Here is a 21015-nt window from a genome sequence, read left to right on the forward strand (position 1 = left end):
TAGTTGTTTGTTTGTTTGTTTTTTAATGTGGATTGGCTCTGTAGCTATGTTCCCTTCTTCATTCTTGATCATGGTAATGTGTGTCTTCTCAGTTTGTTTGATTTTTCCTGATCAGTCGGCTTGAAGGTGGATCAGTTTTATTGATTTTTTTTTCAAGATTTTATTTATTTGACAGAGAGCACAAGCAAAGGGGAGCAGCAGAGGGAAAGAGAGAAGCAGGCTTCCCACTGAGCAGAGAGCCTGACATGGGGTTCAATCCCAGGACCCTGGGATCATGACCTGAGCCGAAGGCAGAAGCTTTAACCCACTGAGCCACCCAGGTGCCCCCCCTTTCTAAAAAAATATTTTATTTATTTATTTGTCAGAGATAGAGTGAGAGAGAGAGAGCACACAAGCAGGCAGAGTGGCAGGCAGAGACAGAGAGAGAAGCAGGCTTCCCACTGAGCAAGGAACCGGATGTGGGACTCTATTCCAGGACCCTGGGATCATGATCTGAGCCGAAGGCAGCAACTTAACCCACTGAGCCACCCAGGTGTCTTGATTTCTACTCTTTATTATTTCCTTTTTCCTGCTTACTTCAGGGTTAGTTTGCTCTTTTATTTTTTCTAATTTCTTAAGGTGCAAGCTTAGAGCATGGTAGTTAGACCTTTCTTTCCTTTTTTTTTTTTTTTTTAGATTTTATTAATTCATTTGATGGAGAGAGAGAGAAACAGTGAGAGTGGGAACACAAGCAGCGGGAATGGGAGAGGGAGAAGCAGGCCTCCCACCGAGCAGGGAGCCTTATGTGGGGCCCAATCCCAGGACCCTGGGATCATGACCTGAGTCGAAGGCAGAGGCTCTAACCCACTGAGCCACCCAGGCGCCCCTGTTTCTTTTCTGATATAAGTAATGAATGCTGTAATTTCCTTTGAAACACCTTCTTAGCTGCCCCCAAATGTTGGGATACACTGTATTACTCAATTTTGTTCAGCTCAAAATAGTTTCTAACTTCCTTTGTGATTTCTAATATGATGTTATTTAGAAGTGTTTTATTTAATTTTCAAAAATTTTTTATTTTTTGTTTTTTAATTTTTTTTTAAAGATTTTATTTATTTGACAGAGAGAAATCACAAGTAGGCAGAGAGGCAGGCAGAGAGAGAGGAGGAAGCAGGCTCCCTGCTGAGCAGAAAGCCCAATGTGGGGCTTGAACCCAGGACCCTGGGATCATGACCTCAGCCGAAGGCAGGGGCTTAACCCACTGAGCCACCCAGGCGCCCCTCAAAAATTTTTTTTTTTTTTTTTTTTTTAAAAGACCCTCTGGCCTCTTTTTTTTTTTTTAATTTATTTGACAGAGAGAGATCACAAGCAGACGGAGAGGCAGGCAGAGAGAGAGGGAAGCAGGCTTCTTGCTGAGCAGAGAGCCCGATGTGGGACTCGATCCCAGGACCCTGAGATCATGACCTGAGCCGAAGGCAGCGGCTTAACCCACTGAGCCACCCAGGCGCCCTCAAAAATTTTTTAAATAAAAATTTTCTTTATTTTGGAGAGCACGCGCACACACACACACACACACACACACACACACACACGAGCAGAGGGAGGAACAGAGGGAGAGGGATAATCTCCAGGAGATTCCATGCTGAGTGCATCTCATGGGACTTGACCCCATGACCCATGAGATCATGACCTGAGCTGAAACCAAAGCCAGATGCTTAGCCAACTGAGCCACTCAGGTGCCCCTAATTTCCAGAAATTTTGATGACTTGTCAGATCTGTTGTTACTGATTTTGGTTTAATTCTGTCTTGGTCAGAGAACATACTTTCTGTGATTTCAATCCTTTTAAATTTATTGAGAATTATTTTATTGCCCACATGATGAACTGATTACCACATGGAAAGATAGTCAAGTCCATTAACAAACCTGGACTCTATTACAATTCACCCTGATCGCTTCTCGGCCTTTTGGCTAAGATCAAGTGTACAATTCATCCTGATACTTGACTGATAACTAAAATGTGTTGTTTCACTTAATTAAATTTGAACTTGTTTGAGTCAGCCGTCATGGCTCTCTAGGAGGCCTACGGCTCCATGAAAGTTCTGTTGAACACCTTGTTTAAGAGCCCAGGGTTATGTATTTTCAGAAGGGAAATGAACGCCTTAGTCACTCTCAGTAACGTCTGTGACTCTGAAGAGGATAAAAGGTGTCTGGGTGAGGCCTTGTGTTGTGGCCTTAGTATCTGCAGAGCCATGGCTGACCTTGATTTGAATTTTTGGGTATCTGTAAAGCAAGAACATGCCTTTACCCCAAAGGGAGTAGGGTAAAGGCATGTTCTTTGGATGGATAAAGAGTTGTCATTGTTACTGCCACTGATCAGATAAGGTGGCTAGATCATTGGCGATGGCCTAAAAGTCTGAAAAAAATGGAGAGATGGGGCCGACTGTTGTCCAAGGCAGCCTTCATTGCTAAGACAACAGCCAACATTTGGGAAATCCTGTGGACCCTGGGGTCCTGTCCTTAATCAGAGATGTCTGTTAAGGGATGGACGGGAGAGACAGAAGGCAAGCCTCATCAGGTGTGACAATGGGGCTGTCATCCTTAAAATATATGAGCTCCCTCTGCTGCTTCCTCACTTGATCCTAAGGGACTTCCCAAGTAGCCATGAGGTCTGGGGCAGGGATGACCTTCTCCCACTGTGGCCTTTGGTCAGGAACTGAGGGCAGGAGAGCATCCCCCTCTTTCTGGTGGAATATGCTACAAGACCAGGTCTGGCTCTGCCCTGTAGATTTTTTTTTAAAGATTTTATTTATTTAATTGACAGAGAGAGAGAAATCACAAGCAGGCAGAGAGGCAGACAGAGAGAGAGGGGGAAGCAGGCTCCCTGCTGAGCAGAGAGCCTGATGTGGGGCTTGATCCCAGGACCCTGAGATCATGACCTGAGCCGAAGGCAGAGGCCCAATGAGCCCAATGAGCCACCCAGGCTCCCCTAGATATTTTTATTTTAGCAAGGAGGCACTGATGGCCCTGTCAGGCTTGTAGACAATTTGTTATGCAACAATAGATTATTGGAACAAATAATCACCAACATTTATTTTTTATTATTTTTTATTTTTATATTTTTAAATATTTTATTTATTTATTTGAAAGACAGAGATCACAAATACGTAGAGAGGCAGACAGAGAGAGAGGAGGAAGCAGGATCCCCGCGGAGCAGAGAGCCTGACTTGGGGCTCGATCCCAGGACCCAGGGATCGCGACCCAAGCCAAAGGCAGAGGCTTTAACCCACTGAGCCACCCAGGCCCTCCAACATTTATTTTTTAAAAAGATGTATTTGAGAGAGAGAGAAAAGTGCACATGTGTGCATGCAGATTGGGGGCGGAGGGGCAGAGGGAAAGACTCTCAAGCAGACTCCCCACTGAGCTTGGAGCCCCATGCAGGGCTCCATCTCATGACCCTGAGATCATGACCGGAACTGAAATCAAGAGTCAGACACTTAAACCACTGAGCCACCCAGGCGCCCCTTACCAACATTTACTGAGTACCAACCACAATACCATCCTGACGCTTTTACGGCTATAATTTTTTTTTTTTTTCCATTTTTAAATTCACTCTGCCCTGTGACCCAGGAAAAGGTCAAACAATCTCTGGTTAGGCCTTAGAGTGGTGAAGAGGAAGGTCTTTGGAGACAGGCAGACCAAAGTGTGATATGACTCTACACTCACTGTGTAACCTTGGGCACCAAACCAGCTGCTCTGAGTCCCAGTTTCCTTAACTTAATTTAAAACTCAGCTCATGGGGCTCCTGGGTGGCTCAGTCCTTAAGCGTCTGCCTTAGGCTCAGGTCATGATCCCAGGGTCCTGGGATCAAGCCCCATGTCAGGCTCTCCGCTCAGTGGGAAGCTGCTTCTCCCTCTCCCACTCCCCCTGCTTGTGTTCCCTCTCTCGCTGTGTCTCTCTGTGTGTGTGTCAAATAAATAAATATATAATCTTTAAAAAAATAAAACTCAGCTAATAGTTCTTTGAGTGAGACGATTACATGTGATAATCTATGGAAGTAGTTTAACATAGTGCCTGTCATGGAATAAGCCTTCGAGAACTTAATGAGCATGTTTCTTACCTGATTTGCTTCTCTGCTATTTACTCTCTGAGCGAACCTGAACCTCGGTCTCTTCATCTGTTATGTGAGGAAAATAAGAGTGAGCATCTCAGGGCTGTTTGGAAGCCTTACCCAGTGTCTCACGCTGTAACTCACATACCCTCCGTGTAACAGAACAGGGCACAAACACCAAGAACCAATGACCCAGGTCATTGTCGTGGGACCTCCAACACTCTGGAACCCGAACATCTCTATAAAATGTAGCAGCTCGTACAACACAACTCAACACACACTGTCCTCCCACCTAGTTCATCAGCATCCCAAACACTCTTGGCCCCAGCTGCCGAGGGGGATTTTCTTTTATACAATATCGTGGTTCAAAGTTGCTATCCTGGAGGCAGATTGTCCTGTGTTTAAAACCCCAGATCTGGGCACCTGGGTGGCTCAGTGGGTTAAGCCGCTGCCTTCGGCTCAGGTCATGATCTCAGGGTCCTGGGATCGAGTCCCGCATTGGGCTCTCTGCTCAGCAGGGAGCCTGCTTCCCTCTCTCTCTCTCTGCCTGCCTCTCCGTCTACTTGTGATCTCTCTCTGTCAAATAAATAAATAAAATCTTTAAAAAAAAAAAAAAACCCAGATCTTCCGCTTATCAGCTGTGTGGAACGGCACAGATTGCTTCATTTCCCTGAAACGCAAATACAAATTGGGACTAATTCTTGCCTATCATCTTTCAACCTACCGTCCTAGAGAAGGTTAATTCCAAACCCTGAATTTAGAGAAAAAAAGAATTGAAGAAGCAAGCGAGTTTTGTTTTTTTTTTTTTTAAAGAATTATTTGTCAGGGAGAGAGAGAGAGAGCACGTGCGCACGCACAAGGAGAGGGAGTGGCAGACTGAGGGAGAAGCAGGCTCTCCACTGAGCAAGGAGCCTGATGTGGGACTCAATCCCAGGGATCATGACCTGAGCCAAAGGCAGATGCTTAACTGACTGAGCCACCCAGGCATCCCTGCAAAGTGAGATTTTTAAAAAATAAGCTTACTGTTTTCACCACAGGTCCCGTCACCCAAAAAAGAAGACATCTAAATTCTTCATTTTCAAAAAAAGGAAAGGGGATGGCTTGTGGCATGAAGAATTTGATTTAGACCCAAGAAAATAGTTTTGGCAGCATGGGGCACTCAGAGGAAAATGGCCTTGCCATAGTCCTGGGCAGGCAGTAAGAGAGTTCGATCACTGGTTTTTGTATGGCTTGGGTCAGTCCCAAGTGTGTATACACACACACACACACACACACACACACACACACACACATACAGAGAGAGAGAGAGAATTTGAGAGACTGAGAATAAGTACTGGGTTATTACATACTCTAGCACTTTCCGGGTCTATTGTATTTTGTTTTTAAAGTTCTGGTCACAATCCACTAAGCTGTTTACACAAACCATCCTTGAGTCACAGCCCACAGTTTAAAAATGCTAGAGGGGCGCCTGGGTGGCTTGGTGGGTTAAGCCTCTGCCTTTGGCCCAGGTCATGATCCTGGGGTCCTGGGATCGAGCCCCACGTCTGGCTCACTGTTCAGCGGGGAGCCTGCTTCCCTTCCTCTCTCTCTGCCCATCTCTCTGCCTACTTGTGATTTCTGTCTGTCAAATAAATGAATAAAATCTTTTAAAAAAATGCTAGAAAGAATTATTTCTTTCTGTCCCTTTCAGTATGAATCCAAGAAAGGCTCATTCTCATTCCATATTTGATATTTCAAATAAATCTTGATTTCCATCAGTTATAATTCCCCCCAGCATCCAGGAGAAATTTGACCAGAATTATCTTAGGATTGCCGATGGTTATGGCTTTTCTTTTGATAATAAACCAAAACTAATTAAGAGCAGGGTTATGAAGTCTGACCACTTGGACTGAATTCTGGCGCTGCTGCTAGCTTGATGTGTCACTTGTGTTGGTTTCTTCCTCTGTATACTGGAAATAATTACTAATCATATCATATCATAATGGTAGTGATAATGATAATAGAATCCTATGTGGGTAACCAGGCAAGCAGTTAACCCAGGGCCTGAGATATAGTAAGTGCTCAAAAAATTTTGGCAACTATGTTATTCATTATTTCATAAACTGTCAGTGGTTCTGTCTTCTAGCGGAGACCTGAGAGCCACTTAGCCATAAACAGCACTAAACTAAGGGAAGAAACCTTTAGCATAGATAGGGATCTATTTAAGTTGCACGTTGAGCCTGCCTTACCCAGGATGGACACTAGAGGGTACTGCACACCCAGAAAGCCGCATGTTCCCAGACCCAGGGACCTGCCAGAAACTTTACATTCCTGTCTGGTGATTTACTTTGGAGAAGTAGCTGCTGTGTTGGGTCCCAAACTAAGGACTTTGCAGGAATTAGGAGGGGACAGCAGGCGGCTGTATGGAGCAGAAATATGGTTTCCTCGAATTCACCAAGTGGCTTTCTCCTGGGACTGGGACCTTCTGGTGTACTGGGCAGCACCTCACTCATCCATGAGCCCCGGGGCTTAACACAGTGTCCGGCATATGGGAATCACTTTGTAAATATTTGTTGAATGGGACCATCCAATGGGAGAATCTGAGACCTAAATAATTATAATTACAGATTGGCAAGTGCGGTATATATGACCACTGAGCATTGTGGGACCTTGCAGGGGGCAGTGGGCTGGGGAGGGTTGGCGAGAATGGCTTTCTTAAATTCAGCGGTCCTGGCCCTCTCTAGAGTACAAAGAAAGGGTTTGTTCTCCCGCATCTGGCTTTCATATTTTTTTAAAATTTTTTTAATTTATTAATTTGACAGACAGAGATCACAAGTAGGCAGAGAGGCAGGCAGAGAGAGCGGAGGAAGCAGGCTCTCGGCTGAGCAGAGAGCCCGATGCGGGGCTCGATCCCAGGACCCTGGGATCATGACCTGAGCCAAAGGCAGAGGCTTAACCCACTGAGCCACCCAGGTGCCCCAGGCTTTCAGATATTTAAAAATAACTTCATGCTTCTTTTCCTTCATGTTATTCATGTGGAATGATTTCTAGGTCTTTTTGCCAAGTTGACCTCTCTCTGCAGAATCGTATGAAGGCAAATAATAATCTAGTGCTACTGGGTTCAAGCATCTCCTATTATCTCTATTACATCATTTAATTATGGCTTTATCTCATTCAATCCTCACAACAACCCTATGAGGTCAAGGTCATTATCTATATTCTACAGATTAGGAATGGCAAGATTTCAGAACTCATCTAACATCACACCATTAGGGAGTGGCAGGGCCAGTATGAGAACCCTGATAATCTAGCTTCAAAAGCTGCTTCTTAAAAATTTTACTTTTCTTGCACTATACACAAAAATAAACTCAAAATGGATGAAAGACCTATATGTGAGACAAGAATCCATCAAAATCTTAGAGGAGAACACAAAGGCAGCAACCTATGCGACGTTGGCCATGGCAACTTCTTGCTAGACACGTCTCCAAAGGTAAAGAAAACAAAGGCAAAAAATGAGCTACTGGGACTTCTTCAAGATAAAAAGCTTTTGCACAGCAAAAATTGTCAACAAAATCAAAAGACAACCTACAGAATGGGAGAAGATAATTTGCAAATGCCTTATTAGTAAAAGGGCTAGTATCCAAAATCTATAAAGAACTCATCAAACTCAACACCCAAAGAACAAATAATCCAGAAATGGGCAGAGGACATGAACAGACATTTCTGGAAAGAAGACATAAAAATAGCCAAGAGACACGTGAAAAAATGTTCAAAATCACTCAGCATCAGGGAAATGCAAATCAAAACCACAATGAGATACCACCTCACACCAGTCAGAATGGCTAAAATTAACAAGTCAGGAAACAACTGATGCTGGCGAGGATGTGGAGAAAGGGGAACCCTCCTACACTGTTGGTGGGAATACAAGCTGGTGCAGCCACTCTGGAAAACAGCGTGGATGTTCCTCAAAAAGTTGAAAATGGAGCTACCCTACGACCAAGCAATCGCACTACTGGGTATTTACCCCAAAGATACAAAGGTAGTGATCCAAAGGGGCACATGCACCCAAATGTTTATAGCAGCAATGTCCACAATAGCCAAACTATGGAAAGAGCCTTGATGTCCATCAACAGATGAATGGATAAAGAAGATGTGAGGTATATGTACAATGGAATACTTTTCAGACATCAAAAAATGAAAGCTTGCCATTAGCAATGACATGGATGGAACTAGAGGGTATTATGCTGAGCCAAATAAGCCAAGCAGAGAAAGATAATTATCATATGATTTCACTCCTGTGTGGAATTTAAGAGACAAAACAGAGGATCATAGGGGAAGGGAGGGAAAAATAAAACAAGATGAAATCAGAGAGGGAGACAAACCATAAGAGACTCTTAACTATAGGGAAAAAAAACGAGCATTGCTGGAGGGGTGGGGAGTGAGGGGATGGGGTGACTGGGTGATGGACATTAAGGGGGGCATGTGAGGTAATGAGCATTGGGTGTTATATAAGACTGATGAATCGGGGCGCCTGGGTGGCTCAGTGGGTTAAGCCTCTGCCTTCAGCTCATGATCTCAGGGTCCTGGGATCGAGCCCCGCATTGGGCACTCTGCTCAGCGGGGAGCCTGCTTCCCCCCCTCTCTCTGCCTGTCCTCCGCCTACTTGTGATCTCTCTGTCAAATAAATAAATAAAAATCTTTAAAAAAAAAGACTGATGAATCACTAAACTCTACCTCTGAAACTAATAATACACTATATGTTAATTAATGGAATTCAAATAAAATAATAAAGCAATAAAATTAAATTTTTTTTAAAGTACAGCATAGGGAAGATAGTCAATTTTGTAACAGCAGTGTATGCTGACAGACAGTGACTACATTTAACGATGAGCACTGAGTAATGTACAGAACTCTAGGGTCATTATGCTGTACACCTGAAACTAATATAACATTGTGTGTCAGCTGTACCTCAATAATAAAAAAGGGAGAGATAATCAAAAAATTTTTTCACTTAGAAGAATAATGGGGGGTAGCCCTGGGTGGCTCAGTCAGTTAAGCCTCTGCCTTTGGCTCAGGTCATGATCCCAGGGTCCTGGGATCGAGCCCAGTGTCGGACTCCCTGCTTGGTTAGGAGTCTGCTTCTCCCTCTGCATCCCCCCACCACACTCGTGCTCTCTTGTGTTCTCTCTCTCGCTCTCTCTCAAGTAAGTAAATAAATACAAATAAATATGTTTAAAAGATTAAGAAAGAACAATAGCAAAAATACTAGCTAACAACATGGAGGGCACCAGATACTCCTCTAATGTTTTTTTACTCATTTATTTATTTATTCACTTCAGTTATTTAATTGTCACACACACAGTTGTCCCCTTTTTTATTAGTACAAAAATCTAATAAAATAAAATGGGGGCATCTAGGTGGCTCAGTTGGTTAAGTGTCTGCCTTCAGCTCAGGTCATGATCCCAGGGTCCTGGTATGGAGCCCCACATCAGGCTCTCTGCTCAGTGGGAGCACCTTCCCTCTGCTTCTCCTCTCTGCTCGTGCTCTTTCTCTTTCTGTCAAATAAATAAATAAATAAAATCTTTTTGAAAAATCTTTTTTTTAAATATTTTATTTATTTGACACACAGAGAGAGAATCCAAGTGGGGGAGCAGGACAGGGAGAAGCAGACTCCCCGCCGAGCTGGGAGCCCCACATGGGGCTCGATTCAGGAACCCTGGGATCACGACCTGAGCTGAAGGCAGATGCCAAGTGAGCCACCCAGATGCTCCTTAAAAAAAAAAAAAAATCTTAATACAACAAAGCAAAGAGAGGACTGTGTGGCTGGCTCAGTCGGTAAAACATGCAACTGTTGATCTTGAGGTTGTGAGTTCAAGCCTCACGTTGGGTATGGAGATTACTTAAAAATAAAATTGTTTTAAAAAGAAAAGAGAATAGGGGATGCCTGGATGGCTCAGCGGGTTAAAGCCTCTGCCTTTGGCTCAGGTCGTGATCTCAGGGTCCTGGGATCAAGCCTCACATCGGACTCTCTACTCAGCGGGGAGCCTGCTCCCCTCTCTCTCTCTCTCCCTGCCTCTCTGCCTACTTGTGATCTCTGTCTGTCAAATAAATAAATTTTAAAAATCTAAAAAAAAAAAGGTCTCCTAAACTATTTTATAAAAAAGAAAAGAGAAAAGAGAATAATATAACAAACAGCCATATATTTACCACCTAGAATGAAAAAAGTTAATATTAAAGCTGATACTTTCTAGCCAAATCAATCTTGAAAAAGAACAAAGTTTGAGGACTCACACTGCCAATTTCTTTTTTTTTTTTAAAGATTTTTATTTATTTGTCAGAGAGAGAGAGAGAGCAAGCACAGGCAGACAGAATGGCAGACAGAGGCAGAGGGAGAAGCAGGCTCCCTGCCAAGCAAGGAGCCTGATGTGGGACTCAATCCCAGGACGCTGGGATCATGACCTGAGCCGAAGGCAGCTGCTTAACCAACTGAGCCACCCAGGTGTCCCATCACACTGCCAATTTCAAAAGCTACAATAATCCAGGCAGGGTGGTAGCGGCGAAAGGATAGACATATAAGTCAATGGAAGAGAACTGAGAGTCCAGAAATAGACCAATATACCTATGGTCAAGGTGTCAAGAACATTCAGGGAGGGAAGTGTAGGGACAACTGGATATCTACACACAAAACAATGAATTTGGACCCCCTACCACACGTCACCTACAAAAATTAACGCAAAATGGGTCAAAGACATAAATGTAAAAGCTTAAACTACAACCCTTGGAAGAAAACACAGGTGTAAATCTTTTTGTTGTTGTTGTTGTTGTTAGACAATATTTTCTTCGATGTGCACATTACAAGAATTAAAAGTAGAGAAATAGGACTTCATTGTAATTAAAAACTTTTGTGGGTCAAGGCACGATCAAGAAAGTTGAAAGACAAACCACAGGGGCACCTGGGTGGCCCAGTCAGTTAAGCATCTAACTTCGGCTCAGGTCATGAGCCTGGGGTCTTGGGATCCAGCCATGCATAGAGCTCCCTTCTCCCTCACCCTCTACTCCACCCCAACTCATGTTCCCTCCCACTAGCTCTGCTCTCTCTCTCTCTCAAATAAATAAATAAATAAAAGACAAACCAAAGAATGGAAAAAAAATTTTGCAAATTATACTCTGATAATGCTCTTATATCCAGAACATATAAAGAGCTCTTACAACTCAACAATAAAAAGACAAGGAACCTAACTTAAAATTGGGCACATGACTGAAAGAGACATTTTTCCATGGAAGATATACAAATGGTCAACAGGCAAGTGAAAAGATATCTAGCATCATTAGTCATTAGGGGAATGCAAGTTAAAACCACAAAGAGCCACCATTTCACTGGCTATAATAAAAAAGACAGTAACAAGTGTTAGCAAGGATGTAGAGAAATTGGAACCCTTCATATATTGCTGGGGGGAATGTAAAATGGTACAGCCACTGTGGAAGCCAGTTTGACAGGTCCTCAAAAGGTGAAACATTGAATCACTCTAGACCCAGCCATTCTACTTCTTAGGTATATGCCCAAGAGAACTGAAAACATATTTATATAAAAATGTGTACATGAATGTTCATAGCAACATATAATTGACAGGAAGTGGCAGCAACTCAAATACCTACCAACTGTCGCATGCATAAACAGGATATGGTTTAATCTCGGCAATGGAATATTATTGTACCATGAAAAGGAATGGGACGCAGATCCAGCAGTCACATGGATGAACCTTGAAAGAAGTGAAAGAAATTAGCCACAAAAGGTCATAGATTGTGTGATTCTGTTTATATTAAATGACCAGACAGCAAATACACTGAGATCTGTGTTTTCCAGAGGCTCAGAAGAGGGCAAAATGAGGAGTGACTGGTACAGGTACAGGAGTCCTTCCCTCCCCACCCCCCCAGGATTCCTTTTTGGGATGATGAAATGTTCTGGAATTAAGGGTAATGGTTGCACAACCTTGTAAATATACTAAAAACCACAAAAATTGTGCACTTTTAAAAAAATTTTTATTTATTCATTGATTTGAGTGAGAGAGAGAAAGAGAGCAGGCACGTGTGGAGTGAGGAGGTGGTGGGAGAGAGAAAGAGAAACTGAAGCAGCAGACTCCATGCTGAGCACAGAGCCTGATGCAGGGCTCGACCTCACAACAGGGAGAGGATGACCTGAGCCGAAACCAAGACTTGGATGCTTAACTGACTAAGTCCCCCCAGGTGTCCCTGTTTATGTGTTTTGTTTTTGTTTTTATTTATGTGTTTATGTTAGATAGCCATTGGCATTCACCATGTTAGAAGTTGAAACTGAGAAATTTTAAAAATATATATTGTTAATTCCTTTAAAATGGCATTAATAGGGGCTCCTGGATGGCTCAGTGGGTTAAAGCCTCTGCCTTTGGCTCAGGTCATGATCCCAGGGTCCTGGAATTGAGCCCTATATCGAGCTCTCTGCTCGGTGGGGAACCTGCTTCCCCCTCTCTCTCTGCCTGCCTCTCTGCCTACTTGTGATCTCTGTCTGTCAAATAAATAAACAAAATCTTCTTTAAAAATAGCATTAATAAAACATATATCTTTTAATGTAAGTAATAGTTTATGAAAAATAACCATATTTTCCAAATTTAAAAAAGGTCGAGAGGAAAGTGTCATTTTTGCAAATCTCTTTAATGTCTGGCTGATTAGAAGACAGGCAGATTCTCATATTTGTTTATACATTCAATCTGTTGTGGAATATTGTTTTGGCTGAAATATATGGAAAAAAATCTGACTTCATACAAATAACGCAGTTGGAAAAGGGAGGAAGGCTTCATAGCCTTTCCAAAAAATCGGGGACATTTTTCTTAGGTAACACACCGAAACTGGATTAGTGGCAGTTTTCTAAGTGTTAGTTTCAAGGTGGAATCTGAAATCACATCAGTGAGATTTTTCATTCTTACATTAAAATCCCTTGGTCTATACTGTACTGTGAATAGACCTCTTACCCATGCATGGTTTGGGAACATGTGGTCATTTGGAAAATATTTATTTCACTGAGTTGTGCTGCTCTTCCAAATGTTGACTCATTTTGTGACTCACTACCACAATGTCACACTCACGAATATCAAACCCCAAGCTCATCAGAGCAGTCTTTAGGTTTTGGGAAGCTGTCAGCGCTCTCGGTGGTAAATACAAACTTTCCAAAATTCCAAGATTTGTTTTAAAACTTGAGTTTCAAAATTGGCAGTGAACACTACCAGTTGTTTCCCTTGGAAGGGAAAACTCCCTTTGTTTTCCAAAAAATGTCTGCCAATACCCAAGTGTGAATTACCATAGATTTTTTTTTTTTTTTGCTGGTCAGTCACTCTTTCGAGGACAAAGGATGTTACCCCCAAAAAGGGGGTACAGGGACCCTGGGTGGCTCAGTGGGTTAAAGTCTCTGCCTTCAGCTCAGGCCATGTTCCCGGGGTCCTGGGATCGAGCCCCACATTGGGCTCCCTGCTCAGCAGGTGGCCTGCTTCCTCCTCTCTCTCTGTCTACTTGTGATCTCTGTCAAATAAACAAATAAAATCTTAAAAAAATAAAAAATAAACGTTTAAAAAAAAATCTGCCTCTGGCGCAGGTCATGATCTCTGGGTCCTGGGATCCAGCCCTGCATCAGGCTCTCTGCTCAGCGGGGAGTCTGCTTCTCCCTCTCCCTCTGCTGCTCCCCCTGCTTGAGCTCTCTTGCTTGCTTTCTTTCTCTCTCAAATAAGTAAATAAAATCTTTTTTTAAAAAGGTGGGGGGGTGAGCTTTTCAAGGAAGTGCTTTTCTTCAGGACAACTACTTATCCTATGGTGTGCAGAGTACTTGATGACGGCTTTTTTTTTTAAGATTTTATTTATTTATTTGACAGACAGAGATCACAACTAGGCAGAGAGGCAGGCAGAGAGAGAGAGAGGAGGGAAATAGGCTCCCCGCTGAGCAGAGAGCCCAATGTGGGGCTCGATCCCAGGACCCTGGGATCATGACCCGAGTCAAAGGCGGAGGCTTTAACCCACTGGGCCACCCAGGTGCCCCTGATGACGGCTTTTTATTTCGTACACTCAAGGATTGAGTTTTAATAAAACTAAGAATTTTTATTGCTTCCTCAGGGACTTTTTTCCCATTTATGCATGTATGGATGTATTTATTTATTTATTTATGTTTTAATTCCAGTATAACTAACGTACAGTGTTTTTTTTTTAAGATTTTATTTATTATTTATTTGACACAGAGAGAGAGATCACAAGTAGGCAGAGCAGCACACAGAGAGAGAGCGAGGGGGAAGCAGGATCCCCGCTGAGCAGAGAGCCCGATGTGGGGCTCAATCCCAGGACTCTGGGATCATGACCTGAGCTGAAGGCAGAGGTGTAACCCACTGAGCCACCCAGGTGCCCCAGTGTTCTTTTTTTTTTTTTAAGATTTTATCTATTTATTTGAGAGAGAGAGAGAGAGAATGAAAGAGAGAGAGAGCATGAGAGGAGAGAGGTCAGTGGGAGAAGCAGACTCCCTACCGGCAGGGAGCCCGATTTGACTTGATCCCGGAACTCCAGGATGATGACCTGAGCTGAAGGCAGCCAGTTAACCAACTGAGCCACCCAGGTGTCCCTAAGGTACAGTGTTCTATTGGTTTTGGGTGTGTAATATAGCATCTCACCAATTCTGTACGTGACCCAGTGCTCATCATATGAGTGGGATCTTCATCCCCTTCACCTGTTTCACCCATCATTAAGGACATTCTTTTTTTTTTTTTTAAGATTTTATTTATTTATTTGAGAGTGAGAGCACAAGCCAGGGGGAGCAGCAGGTGGAAAGTGAGAAGCAGGCTCCCTGCTGAGCAGGGAGCCCAATGCGGGGCTCAGTCCAGGAACCCTGGGTTCATGACCTGAGCCAAAGGCAGACGCTTAACTGACTGAGCCACCCAGGCACCCCATTATCAAGGGCATTCTTTTTTTTTTTTTTTTAGATTTATTTATTTATTTATTTGACAGATCACAAGTAGGCAGACAGGCAGGCAGAGAGAGAGAAGGGAGGAAGCAGGCTCCCCGCTGAGCAGAGAGCCCGACGCGGGGCTCGATCCCAGCACCCTGGGATCATGACCTGAGCCTAAGGCAGAGGCTTTAACCCACTGAGCCACCCAGGTGCCCCTATCAAGGGCATTCTTAAGTGAAACTGACCTTCGTCTTGTCTTACTGTCAGAATTTCCTGGTTTGTTGGCCTTGTTTCTACCAAGAAGAAGCAATGCTTATGAGAACACTTTGGTGCCGTGGTAGCTTTACCCACCATCACTGAAAATAATTTCCGCATCAATGCAGTGAAAAAGACAAATTCTGACTTACTGTTTGACTTCCCAGGCCCGCTGGAAGAGTGTAGAGACCCCCGGACGTCTCTAGTTTGTTTATTCATTCAAACATTTTCATGGAGCCCCCAGGATGTGCTACGCTAGGGACACCAAGGGCAACCAGACAAGACCTTGCACCTTCATGGGGAGACAGACAAGAAACATGGACACACACATAAATAAACCAGAAGTTTTCTCATGCTGGCCCATAAAAGTGAAAGAACATCACTGGGGAGGGGAAACTACTAGAGAGGTCAGGGAAGACCTCTCCGAGTGGAGACCTAACTGAAACCAAGAAGAAGGCTGTCTGATGGCATCCTTGTTAAAAGGCAGGGCTCCAGAGTGCAAAGGATGTAGGGCCTTTCCCCTCTGGTCCGCAGGTCCCATTTTATTAAGAAGGCATCAACACACCGGATTGGAAAGGATCAAAACCCTGATGTCATCAAAACCTCTGATGTCACCTTTCCATTCAGGTAGTCTCTTTATTTTGTCTAAATTTCATTTTTATTTAATTTTATTTTTTAGAGAGGGGAGAGGCAGAGGAGGAGAGAGAGAATCTTTTTTTTTTCTTTTTAATTTTTTTTTTAAGATTTTAAAAATTTATTTGACAGGTAGAGATCACAAGTAGGCAGAGAGGCAGGCAGAGAGAGAGAAGAGGAGGAGGAGGCAGGCTCCCCGCTGAGCAGAGAGCCCGTCGCGGGACTCGATCCCAGGACCCTGAGATCATGACCTGAGCTGAAGGCAGAGGCCTTAACCACTTAAGCAGGTTCCACGCCCAGCACGGAGCCCGACCCTGAGAAGACTCTTAGTTGAGTCCATTCCAAGTGGGGATTCTTGATTCGGAGAGACTTAGTGTCAAACCTTATTTTTGAAAACATCTCCCTACTTTCTTCAAGGTAATCCTGGCTTATTGAAATCTTTTAAAATCTTGCCTCCTAAATCTACATATATGTGTGTGTGTGTGTGAGTGTATATATATATATATATGTGTGTGTGTGTGTATATATGTGTGTGTGTGTATATATATATATATATGTATATATGTATATATATGTTATACATATATATAAAGATTTCATTTATTTATTTGATAGAGACACAGTGAGAGAGGGAACACAAGCAGAGGGAGTGGGAGAGGGAGAAGCAGGCTTCCTGCTGAGCAGGGAGCCCAACACCGGGCTCGATCTCAGGACCCTGGGATCATGACCTGAGCCGAAGGCAGACGCTTAAAGACTGAGCCACCCAGGCGCCCCTAAATCAATATATTTGAATTACTAATGAGCCTTTCTTTGTCTTTATCCAAGGCATGAAGGAAAATGCCAAACCGTGTGCAGGGCACAATATCCAAACTAGCATGATTGTCATGTGACACATGGGTCATGTGCCCGGGCTCCAGCTCGTTCTCTGGCTGCTCTGATACCATACGGACCGGGTTGCCCTCTACCCCGCCAAGGGTTTCTCTTTTTATAAGAAATGCACATGATTATATTAAGATATGCTGTTTCCTTCCTTAGAGTGTTTAACTCATTCTGTTTTGCAGAGAGGAATGGAGGTGCAGAGCCACACAGGAATTAAAAGCTGCAAATACTGGCTAAAACTCATTTTTTGGCAGTTCTGGTCACGGAATGTGGAAAGCAAGAAGGGAGTGAGTGGAATTAAGTGGGGAGAAGCCTGATCCCTACATCTGGGCTTGGAGCCTAAAAAGGGCTCGGGTTCGCTTGCTCTGCAGGGTTAACCCCTCTAGACCCAGATCCCCCGTGGGGGGCATGGCAGAAGTGGGGACAGAAGGAGCCAAGTTTGGTGGCAGCTGCCTGATTGTCTCCTCAGCCAAAAAGCAAGTTGGTTTAAAATAGGTTTAAAATGCCCCATTAAACTCGGGACTCGGGCTCAGCCCTAGGAGTGTCCCCCGTCAGCCCCAGGTGGCCCGCATCCTTGGCGGGGAAAGGCGGGTGACCCTCAAACAAGGCATGGGGAGCCATCCCGAAAGGGGAGGTCGGGGAGATGCTCAGGATGGGGGCCAACGGCAGGGAAAGTCTCAGCTCTGGCCCCTTCTGGTCAAAAGCTGAGTGAACAGGGGGGCGATGCGACGTTGTCCTAGGTGGCCCGGGAGGGCACCGAGGTTAGAGGTACAGTCACTTCTCTAGCCTTCTGCCTGGCTCCGGGAGAAGGGCCAGGTCCCAGTAGGTGGACCGGGCGCCTCCCACACCCCCCCCCCCGCCCCGCCCCGCCAGCGGCCGGCAGGGGTCAGTGTTTGGCTACAGGTGAGCGGGCCGCAACCAGCCGCTGATCTGGTTGCCCCGTCTGGAGGTTGCCCCTACTTCTTTACCCATCTGGACTTGTTCACTGGTCATTATCTGATTTCTTGCCTACCTGGACCCCACATCTCTCCCGGCTCCTCCCAAGTAACCATGCCCGCACTCCTCCATAAGCACGCCACTCCACCTTGAGTAATTACTCCTCGGCCTCTTTCCGGACGGTGGTGCCAAACGTGGATGTGACTTGGATTCAGATTTGGGTCCAAGTTCCTGCTCTGCCAATTACCGGCTGTGTAGCCCTGGGCAAATCTCTATACCTCTCTGTGTCAAGCTTCTCGTCTTCGAAAATGAACTAATGACCATGAGAATAGCTAATATGAAGTGTGCCAAGGGTTTATATGCCACGCGCTATGCATAATATCATCTCAGAGTTCCAATTGAGGATGCTGGCGGCGAGAGCCCCATAGCTGCGGAAGGTAGCAGACCAGGCACGTGAACCGGAGCTGGCTTCCCCCGCCGTGTTCCCCTGCCTTTCAGGGCTATCGTGAGAATTCCAGTGTGAATGTTTAATGATTTTTCTCTTCTAACACTTTGACCTGGATCCTGGTGGGTGTTCTCTCCTACTAAAAAGGCATTTTTAAATTTTAAAAGGGAACTTCCCATTTTTAAAAGAGAAAGGCATTTTGCGATCTTTAAAGATGTTCCCAGGGGTGCCTGGGTGGCTCAGTCGTTAAGCGTCTGCCTTCGGCTCTGGTCATGATCCCCGGATCCTGGGTTCGAGCCCCGCATCGGGCTGCCTGCTCGGCGGGAGGCCTGCTTCTCCTCCTATTCCCTCTGCTTGTGTTCCCTCTCTCACTGTTTCTTTCTGTCAAATACATAAAATCTCTAAAAAAAAAAAAAAAAGTTCCCAGTTTAGGGCACCTGGGTGGCTCAGTGGATTAAAGCCTCTGCTTTCCGCTCAGGTCCTGATCCCAGGGTGCTGGGATGGAGCCCCACATTGGGCTCTCTGCTCCGCAGGGAGCCTGCTTCCTCCTCTCTCTCTCTCTGCCTGCCTCTCTGCCTACTTGTGATCCCTGTCAGTCAAATAAATAAATAAAATCTTTTAAAAATAAAATAAAATAAATCTTAAAAAAAAAAAAATGCTCTCTGGGGCACCTGGGCGGCTCAGTAGGTTAAGCCTCTGCCTTCCGCCAGGGTTATGATCTCAGGGTCCTGGGATCGAGCCCCGCATCAGGCTCTCTGCTCAGCGGGAAGCCTGCTTCCCCCTCTCTCTCTGCCTGCCTCTCTGCCTACTTGTGATCTCTCTGTCAAATAAATAAAATATTTTAGAAAAAAAAATGCTCTCTGTTAGTGAAAGCAGCCCACTAGAACAAAACTTCTGGAAGGATGGGGGTCTCAGCCTTCTGGCTCACTGTCCAAGTCTGTTGCCCGACATACTTCTGGCTGTACAGTAAATACACAATAAATATGAAGGAATATATAAATTCATATGCCTCCTACATTCATTCCAAGACAGACCCTAACATGGAGCCATTTTTCATATCAACCATTCAATTACCAGGCAAGTGACACTAATTACTGACTCTAATAGCCATTGTCTAATTTAATTAAAGGGGATTATTGGATCTTCGGAAGCTTCTGCCATCCTCCCATTATCTAAGTCGTGGGGGTTCAATAACAGTCTTTTTATTAGTATGTTCGCATGATAAATTAAATAAACCAGCTTAATGGCTCATCTTTGTGACTTATGACACTGAGAGTAAGTGTGGGGAAATGATAAATGTTGCAAAACTGAAGACTTGGAGAAAAGGCTGTGGGCTTGTGGCTCCAAACATCCTGGGAGCTGTGCCCCGTGGCCTCCGGGCTTTAGCAACCCTCAGACTCCCCTCCATCCTCGCTCTGCTTCAATGGTGTGTTTGCCCTTGTCCGAAGCATTTTTGAGGACCTTGATGTCCCTTTGTGCTGATCAGGTCCAGACGCCTAAAGGAGCAAGTCTGCTGTGAATAGTGACCAATAGGATGGCAACCACAGGGCAGATGAGAGGCAGTTCGAGACCAGCCAGCCAAGGGACCCAAGAGGGAAAGTGGAAAATAAAACAGGTTATCTATACTGACTCTCCCCCTACAAGTCCGTTTTGGAAAAACAACAACACAGAATAATGGAAATCCATGGCACTTTTTGGACAGAACAAAGAGTGTCTGAGTGTCAAACCAGCCAACTTCTTAGCTTGGCCGCTAGGCTCCAGCTTCCTTAATACTCAGTAGCAGCACCTGATACTGTGATATGGAACAAGAAACATATATTTGGGGGCACCTGGGTAGCTCAGTCAGTCCAGCAGCTGCCTTTGGTTCAGGTCATGATCCCAGGGTCCTGGGCTCGAGCCCCGCATCAGGCTCCCTGCTTCTCCCTCTCCCTCTGCCTGCCTCTCTGCCTAATTGTGTTCTCTATCTCTCTGCCAAATAAATAAATAAAATCTTTATATATATATATATATATATATATATATATATATATATATATATATCTGGCTTTCATCCCCCATTTCTGGCACAGAGCTCCTAAAACCCTTGGAATTTCCTGTCATGGGAGAGGAAGAGGTAGGTGTATCTGTTGTTATGTTAATAAGGTGACTTTTAGTCCTGAGGGTCAGGGCCAACCACTGATTAGAGGGTTTTGATCCTTCACCCACCCTCCGAAACTCCAGGGAGGGTAGAGGGGCTGGAGATTGAGTTCAATCACCAAAGGCCAATGATTTAATCAGCCCGGCCTGGGTAATAAGGCCTCCATAAAAACCCGAAGGGACTGAGTTTAAAGAGCTTCGAGGTTGGTGAACTTGGGAAGATTCAGGAAAAGTGGTGCACTCAGCAAGGGTATGAAAGCTCCCCACCCTTTCCCTTTATCCTGTGAGTGTCTTGCCCTATGCATCTCTTCCACCTGGCCCTTCCTGGTTCCGGAGTTCTAGCCTTTTTGAATAAACCAGTGGTCTAGTCAGTAAAGTGTTCCTCCGAGTTCTGTGATCCACTCTGGCAAACTAATCCAACCCAAGGAGGGAGTGGTAGGAGCCTCTGATTTACAGCTGGTTGATGGGAAGCACAGGTGACAACCTGGGCTTTTAACGGGTCTAAATTGGGGTGGGGGGGCAGTCTTATAGGATGGAACCCTTCATCTGTGGGATCTGATGCTATCTCTGGGTGGACAGTGTCAGAACTGAGTTGATTCTAGGTCCTCCTGTTGGTTTTCTGGGAATCCCCGTACACACAGGGAAAATTCCGCCCCCCACACATTGGAATTGGAACCCAAAATATGGCAATGCTCACTCGTTCCTGGTTTTCT

The 21015-nt window shown here is 44.7% G+C and overlaps 1 pseudogene; it reads left to right on the forward strand.

Moving 5' to 3' along the window:
• The first annotated feature begins 1925 nt into the window (after positions 1-1925).
• LOC125088295 (uncharacterized) lies at positions 1926-2078 on the forward strand (annotated as a pseudogene).
• Positions 2079-21015: the final 18937 nt, after the last annotated feature.

Source organism: Lutra lutra, chromosome 16, assembly GCF_902655055.1.
Source record: "Lutra lutra chromosome 16, mLutLut1.2, whole genome shotgun sequence".
Classification (NCBI taxonomy): domain Eukaryota; kingdom Metazoa; phylum Chordata; class Mammalia; order Carnivora; family Mustelidae; genus Lutra; species Lutra lutra.